The sequence below is a fragment of the Pseudomyrmex gracilis genome, unplaced genomic scaffold, assembly GCF_002006095.1.
Source record: "Pseudomyrmex gracilis isolate BER0280 unplaced genomic scaffold, ASM200609v1 scaffold_1318, whole genome shotgun sequence".
In the NCBI taxonomy this organism is placed as follows: Eukaryota; Metazoa; Arthropoda; class Insecta; order Hymenoptera; family Formicidae; genus Pseudomyrmex; species Pseudomyrmex gracilis.
In genome coordinates this window covers 9,439-15,724 of record NW_018021902.1, presented here as the reverse complement: position 1 = coordinate 15,724, position 6,286 = coordinate 9,439, and the positions used below count along the sequence as shown (strand labels likewise).

General features: G+C 28.5%; 1 long non-coding RNA gene across 2 annotated transcripts in view; it reads left to right on the top strand.

Moving 5' to 3' along the window:
* Positions 1-3,047: 3,047 nt before the first annotated feature.
* The window catches only part of LOC109862049, a 9,130-nt gene continuing 5,891 nt past the window's right edge, over positions 3,048-6,286 (top strand). For both annotated transcript variants that reach the window (XR_002251077.1, XR_002251076.1), the window contains exon 1: positions 3,048-3,182. This is a non-coding gene — a long non-coding RNA (uncharacterized LOC109862049). The remainder of the gene's footprint in view (positions 3,183-6,286) is intronic.

Sequence of the window (6,286 nt, the reverse complement as noted above, 5' to 3'; positions counted from 1 at the left end):
AAAACAAGACACCAATGTCTGTACTTCTGTCGTATGGTTGGTAAAAACTGTTGACATATATTTATTCTATCTTGTAGCCCATTAAATGTCGAAAACGAATGACCGTCTTTTAGAATAAGTAGACAAAAATTATTATATTTTAGTAAGGAACAAGTAGTCTTGCGGACTGAGTACAGGAATTGCAAATATGAAGGTCTCGAGTTCAAATCCTACCCATCATCTTAGGATTTTTTCCGGGTCCAGTACCTTTCATCGAGTTAATCAGTTGATCGGCGAACTAAATCAGATCTCCAAAGATTAATTTGAGTAAAATCTTGAATTAATTAATTCCCCTTTCACAGAGCAATGTGTTATTGAATATATATTTGTCCGTTTTCGACATATTGTATTTTTGCTGAAATTTATGACGTGTTGTTTTCAACTTGTTGTAATGTTGCTCTTTATGTTAGTGATAAACCGTTGACAACAAATACACAGCAAGTCGTCGGCAACACATGTTGAATACGTGTCATGTCAAACCAAAGACAAATGCCTGACTCACCTTGTTCTAAATTTGCTGAAAACTCAAGCGTTTTATTTTCGGCAACATGACAGCAAAAACACAGACAGATGGCTATCAGGGTTGTCATCTAATGAATCGTCAACATCTCAAGTCAATGTTTTACCTATATCAATGGATAATGTATCTATCTCATCTCAGTCAAGCATTGACCAAAATGAAATAGATGCACATGTATCAAATGATAGTAATTCTGAAGAAATAAATCCTGTATCAAGCTGTGAAGAAGAAAATAATGAATTTTTACATTTCTTTGAGCAAGAGTTTTCGAATAGTGAAGAAGAAGATAAAGATACTAAAAAAAATGATTTTAAAACATTTCTTGCTAGTTGAAGAAAATATTTCACAGATATCATTACGTATTCTTTTAAGAGGTATAATACAATATACATGTGTGATACATGTCATTATAACATACCGTCTGATCCTAGAACACTTTTACGTACTCCGAGAACTACTAATGTTAAAAATTGTGCTGGTGGAGAATATTATCACTTTGGTTTGTTTAAGTCAATAGAAAATAATTTTTCATTTTTCTCAAAAAATTTAATCTAAATCTAAAAATAAGTATAAATATTGATGGACTACCATTGTCAAAGTCTTCTCAACAACAGTTATGGCCAATTTTGGGATCTATAGCACAAACAAAGCAAGTTTTTATTATTGGAGCATATTATGGCAGACAGAAACCTTCTAATTCACAAGATTTTCTAAGAGAATTTATAGAAGAAACAAAATTATTATGCCATAATGGAATTGTTATTGATAATAAANACATTCAATGTACTATAGATTGTATAATATGTGATACTCCAGCGAAGTCATTTATATTGCAAATTAAAGGTCATACTGGTTATTCCAGTTGCACTAAATGTGTAACTGAAGGTGATTTCCGCTGTAATAAAGTTTGCTTTCCCCAAGTGAATGCTCCATTAAGGACAGATCTAGATTTTAGATTAAAGACTGATTAAAATTTTCATATTGGAACATTGATTGTTGAAGAAATTCCAAATTTTGATCTTATAAATAATATACCGTTAGATTACATGCATTTAGTATGCCTAGGAGTTATGCGACATTTATTATCCCTAACAGAACATGATATCAAACGGATATTCTGTACTCATACTGATCGTAGAATGATCGAATATACCAATTTGTAATCTGCTGAGGACAATTACATAACATTTTTGTAGAATGTCATGTAACAAATATTCTCAGAATAAACTCAGAATATAATAACTGAATTCCTTCCCCCCCGCAAGTTATACTGAATGTATTGTGATTGTATCTATTATACTCCGAACATCCCTAAAATATCTGTGTATCCTGCATGCATATTAGAACAATAAAGAAAATATTAGGAATAAGAATCAGAAATAGAAGTTAAATGTAATATAACAATGACAAAAAATAAAATATAACATATAAATATAGGAAGTATATCATGGCTGCATGAAAAATACAGCCAATATTTATATACATTTATGTTATATTTTATTTTTTCGCATTGTGCATTTAACTTCTGTTTTTAATTCCTATTCTTATTCCTAATAGTTTCTCTATTATGTTCAGGCCCTTACATACATATTTTCAGAATATATAGAAAACAGAATCTGAATCACAAGCAGCTATGCAAACGCCATTTACATGGATATTGCAATTCTAAACTTAAGGCTTATCTATATAAGACGCAGACGCGAGACGCAGATCGCAGGTCTTGTGGAATCGACCAATCACGCTGATCAATTGACTAATTTGACCAACATGATTTGTCAATACGTTTTATGTAGATAGACCTTTATCAAAGCTGCGTTCCGTTTCACGCATATGCGTGCATTTATCTATACTATACGTGACGCGTACTATAGATAAATGTGCTCATATGCGTGAGAAACAAAAGGCAACCCAACACTCTCTTATTTCAATTTCACTAGCTAATAAAGATATTTTTAAGATTTTAATGTAAAATCTTTATTATGGTGCTTATTAAATGCCAATTTCTATTTAGTAACACAAATCGACACAAGTATTATTCTATCTTTTATCTTTCCTTTCACTGAATAGTAAAGATAGCAAAATCGACTTATGTTACTAATTTTAAATGAAAAACGTCTATAATATTATAGACTTGTGGTAGTTTTTTAAGTATGGTATATATGCTGTGCTGTGCTCTGTGCTCTGTGCTCTCTCTCTCTCTCTCTCTCTCTCTCTCTCTTTCTCTGTATGTGTGTGTGTGTGTTTGTGTGTGTAAATATATACTTAATAAATAAAGATTATACATTTAATAAAGATTATATACTTCCCACACAGAACAAAAACTCCATTAGACATACATTAGACATCAAAAAGCTCTGTGCAATATCTAATAGATGTCCAATGGAGTTTTTGTTCTGTGTGGGTTAATAAAGATTATATACTTAATAAAGATTATACGTAACAAAGATGTGTTTAAGATATTAATAAAATTCTTATTATGTTGCAGCGTTATTAATTAAAGGTCATAATTATCTTATATCGACTAAGAGTATCGTTGTTTAACAAAAAACCATTCAAACTGAAAGATACATTCAATGAGAGATTAGAATTTAGGAACCTTAACTACGACGACAATAATTAACAAGTAAGTATATGCATATACGAGATTTTTTTAAATATTCCATATAACATTGTAAACATGGTATTATTTTGTAAAATGTCTATATATGTATTTTAATGGAGATACATTGTACTTGAGAATGAAATTTTCTATACAGAATGTTTTGACTACTTTTTGTTATTTTAAATTTTTTGTGAGTATATATAATTAATATCTATATATAATGTATATAACAATGTGTACATTTATATACCAATGTACTTTTTGCAATAATCTTCCAATTTGTTTTTGTTTATAAATTGTCATTGAGTAAATAAGTAAAGTGTATCTTGGAATATATTTAATAAGACGCAAATTTGAATAAAAAAAGTAATGTAATATTTCAAATATACTACTATTCTTAAATACTTTAACTACTATGAAATAATTAAAAAAAAGCTATTATTATTAAATATGCTATAATACTGATTCAAATAATATTAACACTAAATATTGAAGAAAAANTATGAAATTATTAATCATGTAACAAAAAGAATATTTAATAGAATATTTTTAAAGATTTTAAAATTTGAAAGAAATTATAAGTATATTAAATGTTTGTCTTAAAGAAAATATATATGTAACATTNTACATAAAGACAGTAAAAGTTTGTATGTGTTGTGCTAAGCATACTTCAAAGGTACAATTTTGTTTGAAATGTAAGAATATTATTGCAATTAAACAGTATAAAAATGAAATTTTATAAATAAATTACAACAGAGATACTATACATTATATGATGTATTTCACTTTCTTATAAAGACTTTTTGAGAAAATAGAAACAAAAAACATGGTTACAGAAGAAATTCTAAAGGAGTCTGAAAACAGTTTTTATTTTCATTTAGAACTGTATGGCTTTATAGAACATGTAACTATTTACGTTACAAATATATGACAACTGTAACATATAATAAAATTATCACAGAATATAATTGTCACCATTAATTGTTGCTTTGTTGTTAAACAAGGCAACTATAAATGTTCTCAAGTAGAACATATCTTTAATTTCTTTTATTTGTCTGATAATTTTGCAAATGCGCTCTTTTTCTTAAANTTTTATTTGCATTATAATAATTTGATAATGATAATATAATAATATCATTTTATATTAATAATTTATTTTAATAATATTGATAATAATCACTGATAAAATTCGTGATTAATAATTTGATAATATCATTTTTTAACCAGTTAACATTTTTTAATAGATTTGAAATGAGTCAAAAGCGACCGTGGAAAGACATTTCGTGTATGTCACAAAATTATTTAAGAAAATTGTGCAAACTGGAATCTGATTTGATTTTCAATGCTTTTAATACTACCATAAATACTGATAATATTCATGACACACATATAAGATATTCGGAAAATGTTTTCACGATGAAATCTGATCAATCCAATGAAAACGTTTCTAACAATGATTTTGTTCATGAAGTAAATCTAAATATTAATGATATATCTGTATTAAAGAGAAATTATGATAAATGCAAACAATCAAACAATTATACATCAGATTCACAACTATCTATTTTATCCGAAGAATCAATATCTTTAATATCTGAAAATGCAAATATAACAGATACTGATTTTAAATATGATCTTGTTATGTGGGTATAAAACATCAAATTTCGCATACTGCTACAATATTATTACTACAAATATTGAGACAACATTCTTGTTTTTCTACGTTATCATTGCATGCAAAATCGTTATTAAAAACACCACGAAAGCAAGAGATACGTACAGTAGCAGCAGATATCTATTATCATTTTGGTCTACTAAATTCTATAATAAAGATACTAACGTCCGTAAAAGATAATATTGATTGCGTAAAAATTATTGTCAATGTTGATGGGTTACCATTAACAAAATCGTCACAGCAACAATTTTGGCCCATATTAGGATCGATCCTTCCATATGATAATGTTTTTGTTATTGGAATATATCATGGCAATGAAAAACCGGCAAATGCCAATGATTTCTTGAAAGATTTTGTTAAAGAGGCAAAAGAGATATGTGAAAAGAGAGTGCATGTTAACAAAACATACCATGTAGAATTGAAACATTAATTTGTGATGCACTAGCTAAAGCATTTGTCCTATGTGTCAAAGGACATTGTGGATATTCAAGTTGTACCAAGTGTACAACGGAAGGGGAATATTTAGAAAAACGAATGTGTTTCCCACAAATCGACGCTCCGCTTAGGTCAGATGACGATTTTATACAAAAAGTTGATGATAGTTATCACAAACCAGGCACAACGTGCAGTCTATTAAATATACCTGGCTTTAAACCTGTGTCTAATGTTCCGTTTGATTATATGCATTTAATATGTTTAGGAATAATGAGAAAATTATTAAATTTATGGCTTTATGGAAAATTGCATTATCGGCTGCAACACAGAGCTGTTGACGAAATTTCTACACGCCTAGTAACACAGTTCAAGTGTTACATACCTATAGAATTTGCTAGAAAGTCACGAAAACTGGACTGTGTTAAATTATGGACGGCAACAGAATATAGATAAATATTATTATACACAGGTCCTTTGGCGTTCAAATCTATATTAAAAAAGAATATATATACCAATTTCTTAACATTGTTTGTGATTATCAGGATTTTGTCTTCACAAGATCTGCATGAATATCTCAGCTATGCACAAGATCTTATTCTTTATTTTGTCAAAATATTTACGAAACTGTATGACATTGAAAACGTTTCGCACAATGTTCATAGCCTCATTCATCTTGTTAATGATGTGAAAAAATTTGGACCTATTGATAATTTCAACGCATTTAAATTTGAAAACTACCTGAAAATACTGAAGAAATATATTAGAAAAGCCGAGAAACCTTTGCAACAAGTAATACACAGATATAAAAAAAAAGAAATAAACTCAGATTCATCATCAACTATTTCATCAAACTCCATTCTGATACATCCGACATTAATGTCGTTGCATTATGATGGTCCACTTATACCTTATTGCAATAATCCACAATATAAAATTGTGAAGTACAATAGAATAATGTTGAAAGCTGGCACACTTGCAAATAGTTGCTGTGGCTTAAATAATGGTGCAATAATAG